A 12,561-nucleotide genomic window follows, 5' to 3' on the forward strand; every position below is an offset into this window, starting at 1 on the left:
TACAAATAAGGGGTTTTGAGAAGGTATTTTTAAAGGAAAAACATGTTTTCCATTGTTCCTGCTATTCAGATGCTTGCTCAAAGTTTGTTAATGATTGAGGTTCTAGAGTTCATTTCAATATCTGGCTAAGCCAATTTCCTTTTTAATTCATGACTAATTTTTAGTTATTAATCAGTTCTTTAGAATTCTAGAACTATAGTCTATATTCTCTATATATTTTATATATTGTATATATTCTATAGAATTCTATAGTTCTAGAGAATATATACATAAATAAACAATACATAATAAATACAAGCATAAATACTAGTTGATAGAATTTGTGACAGAGGTTTGTCAAGAAAAACATTTACTTATTCTTAGGGCATTAATGTCAAAGTCCTAGGTAACACATAATCTTTAACATAGCTTGCCAGGAAATATATGGACTACTCTTTTTGGTGAGGCATATTTCAAGTTTCAGGAAGAAATAATGATGATTCCATATATGATATTAATATTTCACATTTCTCCATTTAATATTTCCAAATAATACTCTTTCTAGTACCATACAATATTGAAAATTGAACTATTTTGTGTTTCAAAAGGAACAAAATTTATCATGTAAAAACTTCATGGCCTTGAAGAGATCTAAAAAGTGCATGTACAACTTTCCATGTTGCAAAAATGAGAGACAACTAATTTATGCTAAAGCAGAAACAAAAATATAATGCACTGAGATCACCATACTTATGAATTACCGCGTTGGTATCCTGAAATCCCAACTAAAAAGATGAGGAAAATCTCAAAATATTTTGGCACGTATAGAATTTTACTACAATAATTTTTTGATTCACTATGAAATTACCAAAAATTCTCTAAAATTTGACATTTTTCCATCAAGCAGAAAAAGGTCAAAACAAAAGAAGAAGTTATAAAGATTTAATAATGTAAGTGACCTTAGTGAGCAAAAGGGCACGTCACCAAAATATTCTCAAGATAAACAGAGAAGCCTCGGGACCTGGTACAGAGCACATGATAAGAAGAGTCTCAGATGGCTACTCACCCGTCCTCCGAAGGGGAAGGCCCGATTCCAGTCCTGCTGTCTCAGCAAAGCACGGCAAAAAGGAAAGCAGAGGCTTAGGAAATATTCAATAGCAGAAATAAAAAGAACTAAAATTTGGTTCTACTACCATTATTTACTGCATGCATGTGGTATTCCCTTCTTTAAGTCCAACTTTAATGACACTTTCAGTACCTGTCACAGTTACTTGTCCCCTTCTTAATTTAACCCTTTTCATTTTCTCATTCATTACTCAAGAACTATTTCCTATATACAAGTGTATTTGTTGTTTTTTAAGTGCTTTAGTCATCTCCGACTCTTTTGCAGCCCCATGGAGTGTAGCCCACCTGGCTTCTCTGTAGCCCACCAGGCTCATCTGTCTGGGATCTCCCAGGCAAGAACACTGGAGTGGGTTGCAATTTCCTTCTCTAGGGAATCTTCCTGCCCCAGGGATTAAATCCACATCTCTTTCATTGGCAGGTGAGTTCTTTACCACTGATCCACCAGGAAAGCCACACATGTATATATAGAGTCATGTTTATGACTCTTTGTTCAAAGAGTGCAAAATAAAGCAAAATTGATCACTATATCATAATGGTATATACTGCCATACAGGATAGGACACTAATGCCCTTTTCTTTGAGAAAGAAAAAAAGCATGCTAACATTGGCATGTCGTCATTGAGGGGTCACCACATAGAGCCAGGCTCTGAGAGTCTTACTTGTCCGGTTAGAGGGGCATTCATCTGGACCTCAGATTGACATCTGGAATGAGTCCCTCAGCATCCTCAGACAGTTTTTCTCATCATCGATCCAGACAAGCACCCTCCCAACAAATAAGCATTTCCATAGCCAGGCTCATTTCCTTCAGGTTTATCTACTGCATTATGAATAAAGAATAGTACCTGGTATAGTACACATTATATTTAGCTCCTGAATAATGAAATTCATATATATATATCCCTCATATGTGAGGAAAACTGTGACTTTGAATTGTTTTAATAAAATTATATAAAATCTATTGGGACAATAAAGAAAATTTAACTAAAAATTTGAAAATTAAATAATGTAGCAAAGTTATATGCAGTATAGTTACAGTACAAATATAAGTAGAAGCATCTATGTTCTGAATGTGCCAGATAAAAATTAAAAGTAACAATGTTTAGCATACTTGCATTTAATTACAAGATTATTGTCATTCAATACAAAATGGTGAAGAAAAAAAATATGACAATGACTCTCCAAAATTATTCAGGTTACTCTTTATAAAAAAGGTTCTAAAAAAGGAAGAAACTATAATCAGAATTCCTTGAACGATATAGAGACATTCACAAGAAAAGATATATCTATCATAAAAGTATTCTCCCTTTAGTCTCTGAATGAATGACCTCACAGACATTGACTACTGACATCATTAGTCATAAAACACGTAAGAATTACAACTGTACCAGTGTAGCTGCTCACTTTCCTTCCTTGAAAATAACTTGTTCACTTGAAAGGAGGGTAACTTGTTCTAGTTTTTGACCTGCAGCAAAACACCACAAAGAAAACAGATCAGATCAAACCATGAATAATTCCATTTTAATGAATCATATAGGCATTTCTTTCCACAAACATCACAGTTGCTTCATGCACTGTCACCCTTCATATTTCACTTATCCACTTGTTCCCTCTCTGAGTTTTTTACTTTTTGCAAATAGCCTATAATCCTCTCCACTGAACTATGCAAATGAGAGAGCAACTATATGAAATGGAAAATTCTAAAGTTGTACCTAATAAAGACTATATAAAAATACCTTATGATATAAAAATATCCTATGATTAAAAAATGCCATGCATGTGGTAGTGGTATTGACAGATATTTGAGGAAGTTATCAATTAAGCCAGTTCTGGGAGTGTTACTTGTCTAAGGCCACTTGGCTGGATTTCAGTAACCCTGATATTTATGCTCATCCTTGATCCAGACAGGACAACTACCAACCAATAAGTATTCCTTACACCATACTAATTCTCTTAAGAATTTACCACTTGCATTCAGCTTATAGGGAAAACAGCACAGGTGGGTACTCGACTTGATTTTAGTAACTTTGGTTATAATGGCAACTCCAGAAGCATCCTGAGATTCTTCTGTCTAGAAAGATACATGAAGTGGTATTGCAGTGAGGTGATTTTCAGTGCTGATATGTATATGTGGTATAATAGAAACAATTGAACCCAGGTCTAAAGAAACAGTAGTTAACCGTGAATTTAGGCTATATCACCTAAAAGATTATTAAAGTATGCAAAATATGCAATGTGATACTTCTTCTGTCTGATAGATTTATACTCCATAGCCACAGAAGACATGTGTTCATATTGAAACACATAGGATAGGATACACTTTTTAACACATAGAGAAAAACCTACAAAAATCAGGAAACAATTAACAAAATGAAAATAAGTACAGAATTACCAATAATTACTTTAGTTGTAATGGACTGACTGTTCCACTCAAAAGACATAAAATGGTGCTAAACAGATATAAAAATAGGATATAGATAGATAGATAGGTAGATAGATAGATATAGATATATACTATATACTACCTATAAACTCATTTCAGATTTAAAGATATATACAGGCTGAAAATAAGGAATAAAAACAGGTATTCCATGTGAATGGAAACAAAAGAAATCTTGAAGAGCAATACTTACATCAGACAAAATAGACTTAAAACAGACTGTATAAGAAACAAAGAAGGATATTATATAATGATTAAGTGATCAACCTAGCATTAAGGTATAACAATAGAAAATATCTATGCACTCAACATAGGATCATCTAAAGACATAAAGCAAATAGTGACAACCATAAAGAAAGAAACTGACAGTAATAAAATAATAGTATAGGACTTTTAGGCTTCCCTACTGGCTCAGATGGTAAAGAATCTACCTGCAACACAGGAGACCTGGGTTCAATCCCTGGGTCAGGAAGATCACCTGGAGAAGGGAACGGCTACCCACTTCAGTATCCTTGCCTGGACAATTCCATGGACAGAGGAGACTGGCAGGCTACAGTTCATGGAGTTGTAAAGAGTTGGATGTGACTGAGCAACTAACACACACATAGGACTTTTACACCACAATTACCTCAATGGACAGATAGATCATTCATACAGAAAATCAATGAGGAAACACTGGGCTTAAATGAAGCATTAAATCATGTAGCCTTAATAGATATATGTAGAACGTTCCATCTAAAAGCAGCAAAATAAATATTATTTTCAAATAACATGGAACATTCTCCAGGATAGATCACATGCTAGGCCACAAAAGATGTCTCAATAAATTTAAGAAAATTAAAATCAGATCAAGCATTTTTTCCAATCACAATTATACACTAGAAATCAATTACAAGAAAAATGGCACAAAGTGCAAAAACATGGAGTCTAAACAATATGCTACTAAATGGTCAAAGAATCAATAAAAGCAACAACACTATATGCAAGACAACAAAAGAAACACAGATGTAAGAACAGACTTTTGGACTCTGGGAGAAGGTGAGAGTGGAATGATTTGAAAGAATAGCATTGAAACATTTATATTACCATATGTGAAATAGATCGCCAGTCCAAGTTCAATGCATGAAAGAGGGCACTCAAAGTTGGTGCACTGGGACAGCCCTGAGGGATGGGATGGGGAGGGAGGTGGGAGAGGGCTTCGGGACGGGGGGGAAACATATACACCCATGGCTGATTCATGTCAATGTGTGGCAAAAACCACCACAATATTGTAAGGTAATTAGCCTCCAACTAAAACAAATAAATTAAAAAAATAATATATCTGAAGACAAATGAAAATCTAAAGACAACATTCCAAAATATTAGCCACAAAAACAGTTATAAGAGGAAAGTTTATAGTTACACAAACCTACTTCAGAAAACAAACACATCTCAAACAATACAAAATTACATCTAAAGGAACTAGAAAAAAGAGCAAACAAACTCAAAAGTTATTAAAAGAAAAGAAATAATAAAGATAAAAGTGGAAATAATAACAGAGACTAAGAAATAATAGAAAATTAAATGATACCAAGAATCCTCAAGAAAGAGAGCAGGTTCAAATAAAAAATAAAAAGTTACAATCAACACCACAGAAATACAACATATCATAAGAGATTACTATGAACAATGTTGCTGCTGCTGCTAAGTCGCGTCAGTCTTGTCTGACTCTGTGCAACCCCATAGACGGCAGACCACCAGGCTCCACTGTCCCTGGTATTCTCCAGGCAAGAACACTGGAGTGGGTTGCCATTTCCTTCTCCAGGGCATGAAAGGAAAAGTGAAAGTGAAGTCGCTCAGTCGTGTCCGACGCTTCGTGACTGGACTGTAGCCTACCAGGCTCCTCCGTCCATGGGATTTGCCAGGCAAGAGTACTGGAGTGGGGTGCCATTGCCTTCTCCGACTATGAACAATATACACCAATAAAATGAAAACCCTGGAAAAAATGAATCAATTCCTAAAAATATACAGTCTGCCAAGACAGAATCAGAAAAAAACAGACAGTATAGACACCAAATTAGCAGTAATAAAAAAGAATCATTAATTTTAAAACTCCTAACAAAAATGTCAAGGACTAGATGGTTTCCTAATTCCTAGGATTTAGCCTAGGAATGCAAGGGTGGTTCAATATTCACAAATCAATCAATGTGATATTCCTATCAAATTGAGGAATAAAAATAAAAAAACCTCAATAGACTCAGAGAATGCTTCTGACAAAATTCAACATCCATTTAATAAAACCCCCAACAAATTAGGAATAGAATAAACACAACAAAATAAAGGCCATTTATGACAAGCCTACAGCTAACATCAATTCAGTGATGAAAAATTAAATACATATCTGAGATCAGGTGCAAGACAAGGATACCCATTCTTACCACTTTTATTTAGCATAGTATTTGAAGTCCTAGCCACAGAAATCAGACAAAAAGTAAAACTAAACTGGAAAGAAGTAAATCTGTCACTGTCTACAGATGACAGGATGTTATATATAAGAACTCTTAAAGACATCACCAAACAACTACTGGAAATCTTCAGTGGCTTTAGTAGAGTTGCAGGACACAAAATTGATAAAAATCTGTTGCATTTCTATATCCTAATAGTGAAGTCTCTCAGTCATGTCTGACTCTTTGCAGCTCCATAGACTGTAGCCCACCAGGCTCCTCCATCCATGGGATTTTTCAGGCAAGGATATTGGAGTAGGTTGCTATTTCCTTCTCCCAACCCAGAGATTGAACCCGGGTCTCCCACATTGCAGGCAGAGCTTTACTGTCTGAGCCACCAGGGAAGCAGCATATACTGATAACAAAGCTTCAAAAGAGAAATTAAGGAAACAATCTGATTTATAATTGCATCAAAAAAGATAAAATATCCTGGCATAATTCTAACCAAGGAGGTAAAAATCTTGCACTCAAAAAACTATAAGACACTGATAAGAGAAATCGAAGATGACACAAATAAATGGAAATATACTTCATGCTTATAGATTGGAAGAATTAGTATTTTTAAAATGATCATTGTATGCAAGCCAACCTTAGATTCAATTCAATCCTTATGAAAATACCAATGGTATTTGTTTTTTTACAGAGCTGGAACAAATAATTCTAAAATTTGGAAACTTGACTCCAACTAACCAAAACAAGCTTGGATGTACATATACAACTGTACATCAGAAAAAAACACTCAATTAAAAAATGAGCTGGGGACCTGAACAGATATTTTTCCAAAGAAGATATACAGATGGACAACAGATACATGAAAAGATGCTAACATTAATAAACATCAGGGAAAAGCAAATAAAAATCAACATAAAATACTACCTTACACCTATCAGAATTACATTAAATAATAAAAAAGACAACAAATAAGTATTGTTTAGGATGTGGTGAAAACTGCACTCATATGCATTGTTGGTGGGATTGCAAACTGGTGTAGCCACTATGGAAAACAGTATAGAGATATCTCAAGATGTAATCCAGCAATGTCACTGCTGGGTATTTACACAAATAAAACAGAGATCCTAATTGAAAAAATATATATTCACCCCCAAGTTTATTACAGCATTATTTACATAGCCAAGATGTGGAAACAGTTTAAGTGCCATTGATAGATGAATGAATACTAATATATGAGATAAATATATATATATATGCAATTGAATATTACTCATCCACAAAAAGAATACAACTGGACATTTATGAAAACATGGATGGACTTATAGAGTAATTATGGTAAGTGAAGTAAGTCAAACAGATAAAGACAAATACCATATGATCTCATTTAACTGTGGAATCAATTATCAATACAAGCAAAAGACCAAAGCAGACTCATAAATACAGAGAAAAAAATTGGTGTTTTCTATAGGGGTGGGGGTACATAGGTAAAATAGGTGAAAGGAATTAAGAAGTATGAATTTTAAGCTATAAAATAGATAAGCCTTGGGAATGTAGTATATAGCATAAGGAATATGGTCAATAATATTGTAACAACTACATATGAAGACAAGTGGTTACTAGATTTATTGTGGTGACTATTTCATAATGTATGTAATAAGTGTCAAATGACTGTTAGCACACCTGATACTAACATAATATTGCACATCAATTGCATTTCAATAAAAATAAATATTAATACATTAAAAGCTACAGTGACACCAATTTATAAGGAATTGAATACTCTAGGATTCTATTATCCTTGTGGTTCCTGGAACAAATCCCTTGCAGACACAGAGGGACAATTGCTCTGAAGCTAGCATGATTGCTGAATGTATATTCAGAAAATATCTTCCCAGGAATGGAATGGCTACTCAAGGTCTAAGCTTCCCAGTTCAATTTTTCAGATGACTCATATTGTGAGTGCTGAACTCACCTAAGTCAGCAACCTGGATGCAAGGCTGATGGTGGAATAGAAGGATCTGATCTCACCTACTTTCATGAACACACCAAACTCACAACTATATGCTGAATAACCACTGACAAAAAGACAAACCTACAAAAAAGATATTTCACTTCCAAAGACAAAGAAGAAGCTACAACAAGATGGTAGAAGTGGCACATATGCAATACAATGAAATGCCATAGCCACCAGGTGGGAAACCCACAAATTGGAAAATAATTATACCACAGAGATTCCCCCGTAGGTGTAAGAGTTCTGAGCTCCAAGTAAGGCTCCCTTGTTTGGGGCCATTGGGGAGTACTCATTGACATGAGCTGTTCCAGAGGCGACCATTTAGATGCCAACATCTGGCCCCACCCAAGAACCCTTAGGCTCCAGTGCTAGGATGCCTCAGGCCAAAAAATCCACAGGGCTGGAACATGACACAACCCACCCCCCATCAGCATATAGGCCACTTAAAGTCTTTCTGAGCCCACAGCTACTACTAAATATACCACTCGACATGACCCTGTCCACCAGAGGGGCAAGACCCAGCTTCACTCACTGGTGGGCAGCCGCCAGTACTTCCCACAAGGAAGCCTGAACAAGTCGCTTGGATCAGCCTCACCCACAAGGGGGCAGATACCAGAACCAAGAGAAACTATGATCCTGTAGCCTGTGGATTACTTAGACAAAATAAGGTGGGTGAGGAATATGGTCCAGATGAAGGAACAAGACAAACTCCAGAGGAAAACTATGTGAAGTGGAAATAGGTAATGTATTTGAAAAAGAATTCAGAGTAATGATAGTAAGATGATCCAAGATCTTAGAAAAAGAATGGAGGAATAGACTAAAAAGATACAAGAAATGTTTAACAAAGAACTAGAAGATATAAAGGAAAAACAGAGATAAACAATACAACTACTGAAATTAAAAATACACTAGAAGAAATAAGTAGCAGAGTAAATGAGGCAGAAGAACAGACAAATGTGCTGGAAGACAAACTGGTGGAAATCACTGCTGCATAACAAAATAAAGAAAAAAGAATATAAATGAATGAGGACAGTTTTAGAGACCTCAGGACAACATTAAATTCACCAACATTTACATTACAGATGTCCCAGAAGAAGAGAGAGAGAAGGGGCTTGAGAAAATATTTGAAGAGAAAATAGCTCAAAATTTCCCTGACATGGAAAAGGAAACAGTCACAAAAGTCCAGGAATTGCAGAGCCCCAGGCAGGATAAACCCAAGAAGGAACATGCTGAGACACATACTGATAAAACTGGAAAAAAAAAAAGAAAAGAAAAAATATTAAGACCAACAAGCAAAAAATAATATACAAGGAAATCCCCATAAGGTTATCAGCTGATTTTTTAGTAGAAACTCTGCAGGACAGAAGGGAGTGGCATGATATAGTTAAAGTGATGAAAGGGAAAAACTAAGAATACTATACAACTAAGAATACTATATCCACCAAGGCCCTCATTCAGAATCAACAAAGAAATCAAAAGCTTTACAGACAAGCAAAAACCCAGAGAATTCAGCACCACCAAACTAACTTTACAAGAAATGCTAAAGGAACTTCTCTAGGTGGAAAAGAAAAGCCCACAACTAGAAACAAACAACAACAACAAAAATTAAAAATGGGATCAGTCACTGGTAAAGGCAAAGATAAAATAGAAGTGGGAAATCATCTGCACACAAATACAGCATCAGATCTAGCAATTGTGAGGAGTATAAAAAGGCAAGATATTGGAAATGCATTGGAAATTAAGAGATCAGCAACTTAAAACAATCTTATTTTATATAGTCTGCTATATCAAAACTGTATGGTAATCACAAACCAAAAAACTACAATTGATACATACAAACAAAAGAAAAAGCAACACCAACACAACACTAAAATTGTACATCACACCACAAGAGAAGAGAACAAAAGAGAAAGAAAAAAGACCTATAGAAAATATTCAGAAAAATATTCCTCCAGTTCCATTCTTCTTTATCAAGATTGCTTTGGCTATTCGAGGTTTTTTGTATTTCCATACAAATTGTGAAATTATTTATCCTAGTTCTGTGATGTATACCGTTGGTAGCTTGATAGGGATTGCATTGAATCTATAGATTGCTTTGGGTAGTATAGCCATTTTGACAATATTGATTCTTCCAATCCATGAACACGGTATATTTCTCCATCTATTTGTGTCCTCTTTGATTTCTTTCATCAGTGTTTTATAGTTTTCAATGTGTAGGTCTTTTGTTTCTTTAGGTAGATATACTCCTAAGTATTTTATTCTTTTTGTTGCAATGGTGAATGGTATTGTTTCCTTAATTTCTCTTTCTGTTTTCTCATTGTTAGTGTATAGGAATGCAAGGGATTTCTGCGTGTTAATTTTATATCCTGCAACTTTACTATATTCATTGATTAGTTCTAGTAATTTTCTGGTAGAGTCTTTAGGGTTTTCTATGTAGAGGATCATGTCATCTGCAAACAGTGAGAGTTTCACTTCTTCTTTTCCAGAAAAATGAACAAAATGGCATTAAGCACAAACATTGGTAATTTGCTTAAATGTAAATAGATTAAATGCTCCAATCAAAAGACACAGAGTGACTGAATGGATACAAGAACAAGATTTGTATGGGTGCTGTCTACAGGAGACCCACTTCAGATCTAGGGACACAGACAGGTCTCAAGTAAGAGAATGGAAAAAGATATTTCATGCAAATGGAATCAAAACAAAGCTGGAGTATCAATACTCATATCAGACAAAATAGACTTTAAAATAAAGGCTATTACTAGATGCAAAGAAGGACACTACCTAATGATCAGGGGATTACCCAATAAGAAGATATAACAGTTGTAAATGTATATATACACTCAACATAGGGGCACTTCAATATGTAAGACAAATACTAACAGCCATAAAAAGAGGAATTGACAGTAACATAATAATAGTAGAGAACTTTAACATTCCCCTTACATCAATGGACAACATATCATCCAGAAAGAAAATCAATAAGGAAACACAGGCATTAAATTACACATTACACAAGATAGACTTAATTGATATATATACAGAGCATTCCATCCAAAAGCAGCAGAACACCCATTCTTTTCAAGTGCACATGGAACTTTTCCCAGGATAGATCCATCTTAAGCCAAAAATTGAGCCTCAGTAAATTTTTAAAAATTAAAATTATATCAAGCATCTTTTGTGACCACAATACTATGAGATTAGAAATCAATGGGGAACACATGTACACCCGTGGCAGATTCATATCAATGTATGGCAAAACCACTACAATACTGTAAAGTAATTAGCCTCCAATTAAAATAAATATATTTATATTAAAAAAAAGAGAAATCAACTATAAGAAAAAAAAAAAACACCACAAACTATAAAAGCCAGAAACACATAGAAGTTAAACAGTATGCCACTAAATAACTAATGGATCACTGAAGAAACCAAAAAGGAAATAAAAAAAATATATAGAGGCAAATGTAAAAGAAAACATGATGATCCAAAACCTATGGGACATAGAAAAAGCAATTCTAATATAGCAATTTATAGCAATACAATCTTACCTCAGGAAACAAGAAAAATCCCAAGTAAACAATGTAACCTTATACCTAAAGCAATTAGACAGACAAATAAAACTCAAAGTTATTAGAAGGAAAGAAATCACAAAGACCAGAGCAGAAATAATTGAAATAGAGACAAAGAGAACAATAACAAAGATCAATGAAACTAAAAGCTGGTTCTTTGGGAAGGCAAACAAAATTGATAATCTTTAGCTAGATTTATCAAGAAAAAAGGGAGAGGACTCAAATCAATAAAATTAGAAATGAAAAAGGAGAAGTTACAACTGGCATCACAGAAATACAAAGGATCGTGAGAGACCACACAAGAAACTATATGCCAATAAACTGAAAAACTTGGGAGAAATAAATTCTTAGAAAGATACAACCTTCCAAGACTGAATCAAGAAGAAATGGAAAGTATAAACAGACCAACCACAAGTACTGAAATTGAAACTGTGATGGAAAAGACTCCTCTCACAACAAACAAACATCTAGGAGCAGATGACTTCACAGGTGAATTCAATCAAACTTTTGGAGAAGAGTTAACATCAATCCTTCTGAAACTCTCAAAAAAATTCAGAGAAAGGACCCCATCACCTTGATATCAAAACCACACAAAGACATCACAAAAGAGAAAACTACAGGCCAATAGCACTGAGGAACATAGATGCAAAAATCCTCAACAAAATTCTAGCAAAACAAATTCAACAATACATTAAAATACATTAAAAGGACCATACACCATGATCAAGTGGGATTCAAGAATTTTTCAATATCTGTAAGTGACTGTGATGCATCACATTAACGAACTGAAGAATAAAAACCATATGATCATGTCAATAGAAGCAGAAAATTATTTTAATAAAATTCAATATCCATTTATGATACTTTCCAGAAAATGGTCACAGAGGGAACCTACTACAACATAATAAGGGCCATATGTGACAAAACCATAGATGACATTACACTCAATGGTGAAAATCTGAAAGCCTTTTCTGAAATCTGAAAGCTAAGATCAGGAACAAG

At 34.5% G+C, this 12,561-nt stretch overlaps 1 non-coding gene across 1 annotated transcript; it reads right to left on the reverse strand.

The window, feature by feature from the left end:
• Nucleotides 1-1,789: 1,789 nt before the first annotated feature.
• LOC122419923 lies at nucleotides 1,790-1,856 on the reverse strand. Its single transcript, XR_006263129.1, has one exon. It is a non-coding gene; the product is annotated as a small nucleolar RNA SNORD109A (small nucleolar RNA).
• Between the last annotated feature and the right edge of the window lie 10,705 nt (nucleotides 1,857-12,561).

The sequence above is a fragment of the Cervus canadensis genome, chromosome 17 (assembly GCF_019320065.1).
Source record: "Cervus canadensis isolate Bull #8, Minnesota chromosome 17, ASM1932006v1, whole genome shotgun sequence".
NCBI classification, from domain to species: Eukaryota; Metazoa; Chordata; class Mammalia; order Artiodactyla; family Cervidae; genus Cervus; species Cervus canadensis.